This window comes from Macrobrachium rosenbergii, chromosome 2, assembly GCF_040412425.1.
Source record: "Macrobrachium rosenbergii isolate ZJJX-2024 chromosome 2, ASM4041242v1, whole genome shotgun sequence".
Taxonomy (NCBI): domain Eukaryota; kingdom Metazoa; phylum Arthropoda; class Malacostraca; order Decapoda; family Palaemonidae; genus Macrobrachium; species Macrobrachium rosenbergii.
In genome coordinates, this window is record NC_089742.1 from 35,243,013 (window position 1) to 35,255,512 (window position 12,500).

Consider the following 12,500-nt stretch of genomic DNA (forward strand, 5'->3'; position numbering starts at 1 on the left):
TTGATATTAGGCAAAGTTGTCCTTTACGAATTTACAGAATATATATTCAGAATTAAGAAAAAGGGCAAAAAAAACTCTACACACTCTAAAATGCTATATACTCTTCGCAACGTTCCTGAAATATTACAGGATTTCAAAAGACGTGATGATACATACAAGCAGCGGTCAAAAAATCCTAAACTAAAAAAAACACATAAAAAAAAACATACGACGCACCATACCACGACATGTTACGAAGATTTATTGACGTGGTGCATTGTGGTCCGTATATTTCTCGTGTTTTTTCTGTTCCTTTTTCATCCGTTTGACAGTTCTGGGAGCAGAAGGAAAGATTGGATGTCCAGCGATGGACTCTTTGTGAAAACTGCTAAACGTCATGAAAGGCTTTGCTGCTGTTTTGAAATGCCATGCGCCATTGAACTCAAGTTTAGAATAGAATGGAAGAATGAAATAAAGAATTTAGTCCAGAGACCAAGCGCCGGACCTATGAGGTCATTCAAATCTGAAACAGAAATTGACCGCAAAAAGGTCTGAAAGGTGTAACAGGAGGAAAATCTCGCAGTCGCGCTATGAAATAATTTTTAGGAGAGGGTGGAAAGTAAGAGGGAAGAAAGAGAATTTGGGAGGAGGTACAGTAAAAGGAATGAAACTGGTTGCAGCTAGGGGACGAAAGGACGCTGAAAAGAACCTTAATGCCTACAGTGCACCGCTCGAGGGGCACTGACGGCACTACCCCCTTTGGTTTCTCTTTAATGAAAGATTAATCTTTTAAAACTGTTGTTAGCTCTTTACTCTTGTGAACAAATGACTTTCGTGGTACCTACAGTATGAAGAAATTTCTAGTTGTTTTATTCAACACTATAAAGTCATCATCATCATCATTGCCACCATCATCACCATAATTCCTTCTTGGCTCAGCAAAATCTTGTTATATCCTAAAGCCCTCCTGACCAACTGACCTTTGCAATAATAATAATAATAATAATAATAATAATAATAATAATAATAATAATAATAATAATAATAATAATAATTAATGTCCGAGACTAGGAAAACAACTTACAATTTCATCCTAGGTAGGATATTTTTTGGTCATCCTTTTTTTTTTGTGAGTATTAGCCAGCAGAATCCTATAATTACATCAATAACTAGAAGGTCTTTAAAGTACTAAGGAATGGTGAAGTCCCAGGAACCATAACCAAGCTGTTAAAACCTACATTAAGTGCTTGTAATTCTGATTATTATTATTTCCTATTTCGAATGAATAATATTGATCAGACTTCATCTGTTTTGCTTTGAAGATGTAAACTTACATTTTCATGCGTTATTATATTCTATCAATCAGTCTTTCACTCACGCAATCAATTGCATTGTTGACTTCTCAAGCCTTAAAGTCACCCAAATGATCTGTCAGCTATTTTTCATAATGACACTTGCCTTAGTATTCCTTGTTGACAGAGGTAATTAATTAATAGGCCTCTTACAGTAAAATAACTACTTTGTATCAATATTACGAGGTATGGGCCTGCTTCCCACTTCTAAGGTAACGCTTGTTTTTTCACAATAAACAAGGTTTTTTTTATTGCCAATTTGCCTACAGAACCAAAAGGAGTTCTTTCCTCTCAAATAATGAAGACTTTCTTCTATCATTGTTGGTTATTTCCTTACCTACGGGGTACATATCCTGATGTTAAAAGCTGGTGACTTGCTTTAACCTCTGTAGGTAGCCGTCACACACAGGTTAACCTGAAAAGTATTAGCAGTGTTTAGCCGTCACACACAGGTTAACCTGAAAAGTATTAGCAGTGTTAAAATAACGGGGTCTTATTAACCGAATGGCAGTATAGTGTAATAACCATGACTCCCCCCCACCATATGCATTTAGGACTAAGATATTCGCCATGCCTTTGGTTTAATGGACGGATTTCATGGTAGGATGATCTATAATTAAGCTTTAAAAAAACCGTATTTTGGTAAAAATCAAAGAAAACAAATCAACAAACCAGGTAGTTAAGATCGTTATCTAGTTAGTTCATCAAGCAATTCATTAAAATTTAGTTCAGATCACATCCCAGAATCAAGCTGACCATTTCAGTTTCAAGATCACCTTTACAAACTCTTATGATCGTTGAAAGTGTCAGAATATAACAGAATTTAGGCCAAATGCCAATCGCTGGGGCCATTCAGTAAAAAGGGTTGAAAGTTTTAACAGGAGGAACACTTCGCAGCTGCACTATGAATCGGCTGTTAGGAGCGTGAAAAGCACGACGCAAGATAGACAATATGAATCGAGGTACAGTTAAAATGAAAAGGGGTTGGCGCTAGTGGCCGAAGCCACGCAGCAAAGAACCTCAAGTATGCCTACAGTGCACCGCATGAGGTGCACTGACGGCACCGACCTATTATGGGTGTTGGATGTCTCAGTTCGCAATCTATATTCCAATTGGGGAAGGTAACTTGCTTTTATTTTTCATAGTTATTAAAATTACATATTGAAGTATTTTGTAGGTTTAATTATAGTCTCAATTTTTTTCCTAAATCGAGTGAAAGCTAACCCATTCAAGCCTCTTATGTACTATAGAATAAATGGTCGTTTTGTGATCCGAAAATATGACTAGTCTGAAGAAAAATGCCCGATTAGTCAGTTCTTAACAGCCACGAGCGTATAACTTATATCCTTTTACTTTAATGGATAACAAATCTTCAATTTCCTTCGCGAGTGAAACTAGTCCCGATGCCATTGTTGTGGGGTAACAGGATCGGACCGTGCATGCATAAGGCAGCCTAATGAATAGCAACAGGGTACTTCAACCAAGTATTATAGCTAAAACTGATAACCAGTTCTTACAAATTAACTAATCGTGGCAACAGCCAAACTCAAGAATTAACTTGTCAGGTACAACAATGCCAGCAATGCCTGAGAGTTAAATCTAGTAAAGTCATTAAGTATTTTATCAGAATTAATCTAAAATAAAAATCTCAAAACCTTTATTTTACCAAAGTATAAACCGTACCTCCATGCTTCAAAACCTATAGATTTGTCACCAATTCTTACGTACGACCAGTCCACTGCATTTAGGGTTGTGTAAATCCACAAAATTTCAAAACATTTAAAAGTTTAGCTGCATCACACCACCTTTAAACCAGTACTCAAAAAGTAAATCTATTGGACAAAACCACACAAAAAGTAAAGCAAAAATCACTTCTCGCCAAGTCCTTCGTATAATTACAACTTCAGATTCTACAAGATGGATTGGATTGAGTAAATGTAGCAAAAAAACTGAGTCTAGAACATTTTATTTATTGCACAGCTAAAATTTCTATATTTAAAACAATTATTCCTAAAAGCTAAAACGAACTTACTGGTGACAACCAACTGACTCCATCCTTATTCATGCAGAAAATCAGCTTTGTGATATTCCAGTTTCTAAGACTGTTGAAATTGTAGGCGTTCTCAGCACCTAAGTTTCCTAGTTTGATTATCCTTATCCAGTAGGATTAATTCCATGGATTATCCATATCCAGTAGGGTTAATTCCATTGATTATCCTTACCCAGTAGGGCTAATTCCTTAGAAATGTTGCCAGCACAACCTGCCAAGAGTATACAATTAGCCAAAGTCGCTCACTTAAAAATTAGTGACTTAAAACCAAACTTGTAGACAAGTCACTTTTAGGATAGCTGAAAAATACGCTAAATAGTGACACTTAAAATTAAAGAAATATCAAAACTAAAAACGTAGTTTTTTTTACTGAGTGAAGGATGTCAAAAATACAGAAAAGCGTTCTTAGCAAGAATTTACTCCATTTGAAAAGGATTATAGATTTAAACGTCAGTTACGTTAGTCACACCAGATTTAATTATATCACAGCTGAAACTTCTTTACGTTACTGAAACTCCTTTACGTTACTGAAACTCCTTTACGTTACTGAAACTCCTTTACGTTACTGAAACTCCTTTACGTTACTGAAACTCCTTTACGTTACTGAAACTCCTTTACGTTACTGAAACTCCTTTACGTTACTGAAACTCCTTTACGTTACTGAAACTCCTTACGTTACTGAAACTCCTTTACGTTACTGAAACTCCTTTAGAAATCCAAAGTAGAGTTTACAAAATTTTTGGTTTTCTGGCGTACGGTAGACCAAGTCTACTGCACCAGTTTAGAAACCTCCCACTTCGGGGTGCTGCCCCTGAAGGGGAGGTTTTAACTTGCCAAAAATTTGAAAATTTGATCAGAAATACTAAAAAAGGAAAATTTTTACCTCCAAATTCTGAGGGAAAAATAGTTACCAGGGAAGTCCCAAAAATTGACATCTGCTTACTTCCGAAATAAATCCTCGATGTCCCAAATCTGAAAGAAAGCCATGACTTAAGCGTTTTCCTATCAAATATCAGTAAAGCGAGCTTAATCTCAGTGCTTATGAGGGGGTAGAAATACGACATTAAAATATTCCCAGTGTACATAGCTTACAGTATATTTAAATAATTCTACAATAGTCGAACCAACAGCTTATCAAAAAACTGAGGAGCCTTACCCACAACGAACAACATGACAACGAACAAACCATTACAAATAAGTAAAGCAGTTCGCTGAACTATCGTATCGTCGGCTTCTCTCGTTTCACTACTGAATTATACCTTGTGAATGAATAGACTTTGTCCACATATTCCGACGAGAAGTTGACAACAGGCAGTCAAGGACGACGGCGACGTGAAGTAACGCTTTCTACAAGGACCCTTCCGTTTGCCTACTGGCCGATAGATGGCAGTAACTTTTAAGTGCTTTTAGGATGAAGTTGCTAGCTTTATGACCTCCCACCGCCCACTTTCTCTCTCTCTCTCTCTCTCTCTCTCTCTCTCTCTCTCTTGGTCTTTCTGGTCTTTCAGTAAGTCAATTAATATCTGGCTTCTGGTCGAACGGGTAACCAGCTACAAATGTCGAATACAGTTAGCATATAGGGGATCTCGTAACCTTTACTAAAATTGACGACAAGCCGTTTGTGAATCTCTTGGGAGTAACAGGTATTGGGTGACACTGAGAGGCAACCATGAATCGAACAGGCAAAACACATGGCAATAGTGAGTAAATTCTGTGAAGCGAGAGAACAAGTAGACTGTTATTTATTTGTTTACCCTGTTCCTCTCTATATTTCTTGCCATTGAATCATGTAGTTAATTTCCCATTTTGAATAAATGGATTTTTATGACTCGTCATCCTCACATAAGCAAAAAAAATAAATAAATAAATAAAAAACAAATAACTAATGTGCCGAAGTTTCTTCGGAGCAATCGAGTGTTCTGTACAGCCGCTACAGCGTATAAACAATGCCACAGAAAATAGGTCTATCTTTCGGTTGTCTCGGTATAATGCTGTATAAGCCGCGGCTCATGAAACTTAAACCTCGTCCCGGTGGTGGCCTATCCTATATCGCTGCCAGAAGCACGATTATGGCTAACTTTAACCTTAAATAAAATAAAAACTACTAAGGCTAGATGGCTGCAATTTGGTGTATTTGGTTATTGGAGAGTGGATGATCAACATACCAATTTGCAGCCCTCTAGCCTCAGTAGTTTTTAAGACCTGATGGCGGACAGAAAAAGTGCGGACAGGAAAAAAGTGCTAACTGACAGACAAAGCAGGAGCAATAGTATTCTTTTACAGAAAACTGAAACCTTGCAACTCAAACAAATGGAACAATAATTGACAAAAAAATTACTCATGAATTATTTAAACAATTATCATAATGGCATCTCTTACCGACATCCCCCCCGGGGACATCCTATGGCCTTTAGCCCAGGAGCAGCGATTTAGTAACATTGAAACAGACTTTTAGGTCTCAGATGATGCAATAATAATTTACGAAGGCCATCAGTGATTCACCTCGCTACTGATTGCTTTGAGAGAGAGCTTCAGCGAGACGAGCTACCTAATGAAGTTGCTCCTCGCAAGCTACTTAATGATGTCGCTACTGAGCTGCTGCTTCGCTTCACAAGGAGCTGCTACTTGCTAACGTTTCGTTAGAGTTGCTCGTTCATGGTTTCAGTGCACTGAAAGTCTCTCTCTCTCTCTCTCTCTCTCTCTCTCTCTCCTGCTACTTCACGGAGAAGTTTCTTGCAAGATACTCAATGGAAATGCTACTTGCAATGTTAACCAGCTGCACGTCCAAGACTTGAAAGCATTAAGAATCTATTTCTCATATTTGCTAGAACTTTATAAAAATATTTTGATCAATAAGTAATGATTAATCCTCACCAAGGCATTATAATGAATGGTAGCGAATTCGTCATTTATATAAAAAGAATATTCAAAAGTCCAGCTTTTACCTTTGTTGTAAGTTCGAACCAATACAGCCTTTTTTTTCTGCTTCTTCTTTAACAGCAAGTAAAAAATTCGTCGAAGTTCCCTCGGCGCAATCGATATTTCTGTACAGCCGCTACAGCGTATGATCAGGGCCACCGAAAACAGATCCATCTGTCGGTGGTCTTGGTATAATGCTATATGAGCCGCGGCCCATAAAACTTTAACCACGGCCCACTGGTGGCATATCCTATATCGCTGGCAGAAGGAGAATCATGGCTGAATTTAACCTTAAATAAGATAAAAAAAACTACTGAGGCTAGAGGGCTGCAATTTGGGATGTTTGATGATCGGAGGGTGGATGATCAACATACAAATTTGCAGCCCTTAGCTTTAGTTTTAAGATCTGAGGGGTGACAGAAAAGTGGGACAGAATAAAGTGTGGACGGACAGACAAAGCCTCGCACGATAGTTTTTTCACAAAAAACTAAAAAGATAAAATCTATGTATATATATGTGTGTGTGTGTGTACATACTGTGTGTATATATATATATATATATATATATATATATATATATATATATATACATATGTGTGTGTGTGTGTGTGTGTGTATGTATGTATATATATGTATGTATATATATATATATATATATATATATACATTCATATATATATATATATATATTATATATATATACATTCATATATATATATATTATATATATATATATATATATATTTATATATACAGTATATATATATACGTATATGATATATACAGTATACTATATACGCCGTAAAAGGAGGATGCATACGTATCACGAATGACCGTGTGCAAGTTTATGCGTACATCCTTTCGAATATACATCTAAATATGAAAAATATAATAAAAGCAATGACGTATCAATATCACGTCACAATCTGAAGGTTTACTGTCACTTTCGCTATGGGGACACCGTACGTTAACACTGCAGGACTTACCATTTAGAAGCCTTTAACCACAAACCAAATATAAAAGGGGATGACTTCCATTTGAAGAACTTCAGCTTGACCCAAATAGATTGCTTTAAGACAAGAAAAAACCAAAGGGAAAAGCGAGTCTGTTCTTTGTGCTATTTTAATTTTTCAGTTTTCTGAAAAGAAAACTTTTGTGCCGGCTTTGTCAGTGCGCACTTTTTTCTGTCCGCCCTCAGATCTTAAAACCTACTGAGGCTAGAGGGCTGCAAATTGGTGTGTTGATCAACCTCCCTCAGATCATCAAACATACCAAATTGCAGCCCTCTAGCTTCAGTAGTTTATATTTCATAATCGTGCTTCTGTCAACGATATATGATATGCTACCACCGGCCTGTGGTTAAAGTTTCATGGGCCACGGCTCATACAGCACTATACCAAGACCACCAAAAGATAGATATATTCGGTGGCCTTGATTATACGCTGTAGCGGCTATACAGAAAACTCGATTGAGCCGAAGAAACTTCGGCGCATTTTTTACTTGTTTTTATTTTTTTTTTTTTTTAGCAATTATGCTGTCAAGGGTAAAAGGAGCACCATTTGTCCCGAGGACTTTTTAAGTATCCTTCCATCCTTCGCACAGGCGTGATGAAATCTCTGGGGCAGTAAAAAAGTTACTAAAATACGACTGCTCTTACAAATCTTGAACATAGTTGAGCTCAGGAACTGGTCGAGGTTACAGTAATCTGTTTCATTTGTTATACTTTGTCATTTGGGATGTCACTTTGTATATAGTGTCGTAATAGAGAGAGAGAGAGAGAGAGAGAGAGAGAGAGAGAGAGAGAGAGAGAGAGAGAGAGAGAGAGAGAGAGAGAGAATTTGTTTCATTTGTAAAATTTTGTCATTTGGGATGTCACTTTGTGTACAGTGTCGTAATAGAGAGAGAGAGAGAGAGAGAGAGAGAACTTGTTTTATTTGTTAAATTTTGTCATTGGGATGTCACTTTGTATAGAGTGCCGTAATACAGAGAGAGAGAGAGAGAGAGAGAGAGAGAGAGAGAGAGGAGAGAGAGAGAGAGAGAATTAGAGAGAGAGAGATATATTTACACAGTAAAGGGCAACAAGTTCCCCACGCAATGCAGAGCTAGAGTAAAATATGGGATACTTCATACCATTTCATTTTTTCCCATCCTGAAACACATTAGGACAACATGGGTAGTTGTTTGTAAAATAAACTGGGCTTATGTTAACACGGACTCTTGCTGTTGAAGTACCCCGTAAACAAGAACGGGGTCAATAGGTCTTGATACAAGCTACATAATCCTTAGCAAATGAGAACTGACGTGTTAATGGCGCAGGAATTCCGAACATTTTCCATTGAAGAAGAACGAACACTAAACTGGAGTTTCTTGAAAACTGTCCTTAGAACTCCCCCCGCATTCCATGACAACCGATGACGTCACTGGAAGAAAACGGATAAATTATCTCCAAATGAGAAAACAAGAAAATAATAAGTAAAAAATGCGCCGAAGTTTCTTTGGCGCAATAGAGTTTTCTGTACAGTCGCTATAGCTTATGGTCAAGGCCACAGAAAATAGATCTATCTCTCGGTGGTCTCAGTATAATGCTGTATGAACCGCGGCCCATGAAACTTTAACTACGGCCTAATAGTGGCCTATCCTACATCGTTGCCAGATGCACGATCATGGCTTACTTTAACCTTAAATAAAATAAAAACTACTGAGGCTAGAGGGCTGCAATTTGGTACGTTTGATGATTGGGGGGCGGATGATCAACATACCAATTTGCAGCCCTCTGGCCTGAGTAGCTTTTAAGATCTGAGAGCGGACAGTAAAAGTGCGAACAGAAAAAGTGCGGACGGACTGACAAAGTTTTATAGAAAACAAGAGTTTTATAGAAAACTAAAAACTGAAAATTAAATGAAAATTAAGGATAAATTTCATGAATAAACGGAGACAATGCTGCGTCCCATTCCACTGTACCATATACCCTGGCCTTCAGGGGAAAACGAAGAACCCAATAAAGAAAAATAAAGATGAAAAAGAAAAAAAATGAAAAATACCAAGAGAAAAAAAGATTAAAAAAAAAAAACGAGAAGCTCCTTGAGAAGATAATTTGCTATGTCGCTGGCGGTCAAAGTTAATAGAGAGTCAGACCTTTGACGAACCCAGAACAAAGGTGGAGGAGAAAGTTGAGAAGAGGTGGCTCTTCAGCTGCTGCCTTACATGCGCACACGCGCGCACGTACATGCACGCGGGTGCGCTCGCACACGCGGATATACAGTCAAGATTGATGTGATAAAATTTTAGTCAGGTGGGCTATTGTCATATATATAGGATATATATTAGAGTATATATATATATATATATATATATATATATATATATATAATATAAATATACATTTGCCCAGGTAATACCTTTAGGTACAGTGGTACCTGTTCCACTTTCTTTTATGACTTGTGTGTTTGGATGGATGGTAGTCTTGGTCTTTCATTTGAAAGACCTGCCTGATCCGATATGAGCTCAGAATTTTTTCTGTTCCACGCATGATTGTGTGTTGATTATTTCTATATATGTATGTATATATATATATAGGTGTATGCATATATATATATATATATATATATATGTATCCATTAGGTTATATACAGATATTTACCAAACTATAAACAAAATAACACCAAGAGACAAAATTTTTTTTATATATTTAATAAAGAGAAAGAGAACCCGAGCAATTGCAACAACTTCCCCTCTCTCTAACCTGTCCCTCTACCACACCCCCAAGGAACCATCTTGTAAGAAAGGAAGCAGACATAATAAAAAGCATAAATATTCGGGCAATTAAAGAGAGAGAGAGAGAGAGAGAGAGAGAGAGAGAGAGAGAGAGAGAACTCACCGATGCACCTGAGTTCTGGAATGACCCGGATGTATATGGGTACAGACCCAGACCCCTGGCATGTACAAGTATACCTGCTGTAAGAACATTAGGGTATAAAAAAGGCCATTTAAAATGATGGATAAAAAATAGAATAGTACATGTTGATAGTAAAGTAAGTATTAAGAGTAGAGGGAGAGAGAGAGAGAGAGAGAGAGAGAGAGAGAGAGAGAGAGAGAGAGAGAGAGAGAGAGAGAATGTAAAATTTACAAAGACGAATGAAGAGTATTGCAGGAGTATGATACTAATTAAAGGAGTATTTACTATGGAGAGAGAGAGAGAGAGAGAGAGAGAGAGAGAGAGAGGTAAAATTGACAAAGACGAATGAAGAGCACTGCAGGAGAATATAATACTAATAAAAGGTGTATTCATACTGAGAGAGAGAGAGAGAGAGAGAGAGAGAGAGAGAGAACTAGTATTAAACGACTTGATGCTGAAGCAACGCGAAAATTCGTTCGCTGGTGCGACAAAAGACTGAAGACTGAGAGAATCTCAGGAGTTTATAGATACAACTATTATTTTTTTTTAATCTTTTATGTCAGGTTGATTGCTGAATGAGCACATTAATAATCAATGTAAACTTAACTCACAGAATTTTAATTTAAAAACTTAGTACAAAAACATTTAACTTCACTTAAAGACGAACAGCTTTGGGAATGATGCTCGCTGAAAATTTTGCAGAACTAATGAAATAAACCTAGGTTTAGGCAAAAAAAAATCTTATCCTTTATATTTTTCTTCAAAATATAGACGTATTAATGATAGCATAAACTATATTTCAGTAAAGTAATTCAAATGACCACATGTTATACCAAAAAGACGTCAGAATTCCTTCCCCGAAGAACCCTTTCAACGTATTGGTTTTATCATCCGCACCACTTTTCCACCTGGTCTTGGGAACAAGTTGTTAAAACGCCCCGAAAGCGCCATAACGGCCGGTCTCTCATCCATTCGGGAAACGGAACCTCGAATCAACGTTGAGATAAAGATCGGGAAAAGTTTCCCCGGAGAGGGAGTAGAAAGAAAAAGAGAGTAAAAGGAGAAGAAGAAGGAGAGGAGGATGCGAGCCAGACGGGGCGGGAAATGACTCTTTCATTGCATGTACGTTATTTTTGGCGCGAAATTATATTTTTGGCGGGAAACGGACTGAACTCCTGTCAAGCTTTTTCCCTTCGGATATGGCTAGTTTTATATGACGTTTCATTGGTCGAATCCTTGAAAGCATACGGCTAAGGATGTGACTTTTGCAAAAGTCAATTTTCAGCTGTAAGGTTCAAGCACTTGAGCCCACCTCAAGCCATGATGGAAGAGCAGAGTTGAGCTTTCAATCGTACAGAGTCCAGAAGGATGCAGATTAGAACGAGACTTCGAGAAAACTCAGTTTTGTCCTGAGATTTTACGCGCTTATGACGGTTCCAAGCCCGGATAAAACTGGAGGAATGAACGCGGGGTTAAGCCTCCTCGTTTTAAACCACCAAAATTCATTGAAACTTACAACAACCCTTAGCGGTCTGGGGCATCAAAAAATGGGTCGTCACTCGGCTAGAAACCCAGTGATCTCGAATTCAACATTTATATTGGACACACCTAAAACTCCTTTAAATTTCAAAGGAATTTTTTATCAGAAAATAAAAAAAAAATATGAGTGAATTGAGAGAAAATCGATAATGAATAGCATCAGAGAAAAGTTAATTTACGGACATACATAAGAAATACAGAAATCACGATTGAGGTTTTGTACTAAAAACCGTATGTGCGTAAATATTCTCTTTACCAAAGTCATGAAAAATGTCCTCTACAGAATCTTACTCTAAAATAGGGACAAGAAACAAAGACGGGTATGTTTTATATGTATATACATATATATATATATATATATATATATATATATATATATATTTTTTTTATATATATTTTTTTTTTTTTTTTTTTTTTTTCTGGTATTATCCTCCTGTTTATTGTTTGTCCAAAAATGAGTAAACAATATAAATTTATAATATATAATTAGCTTAACTGTCCTTTGAGTTTGTTGATATTTACTTATTTATCATTTATTTACATACACAATCACACACTTCAAAATACACTACACACACGCGCTTCATTATATATATATATATATATATATATATATATATATATATATATATATATATATATATATATATATAATATATATATATATATATATATATATATATATATATATAGCATATATGTATATGTATATATATGTGTGTGTGTATAATGTGTTTTTGAGGTGTGATTGTGTAATTATATAAAAT

The 12,500-nt window shown here is 36.6% G+C and overlaps 1 long non-coding RNA gene across 1 annotated transcript; it reads right to left on the reverse strand.

Moving 5' to 3' along the window:
• Positions 1-3,280: 3,280 nt before the first annotated feature.
• On the reverse strand, positions 3,281-4,675 carry LOC136849702 (uncharacterized). The gene is made up of 3 exons (XR_010856387.1): positions 4,538-4,675; positions 4,265-4,353; positions 3,281-3,592 (listed from the first exon to the last, which is right to left on the reverse strand). It is a non-coding gene; the product is annotated as an uncharacterized lncRNA (long non-coding RNA).
• Between the last annotated feature and the right edge of the window lie 7,825 nt (positions 4,676-12,500).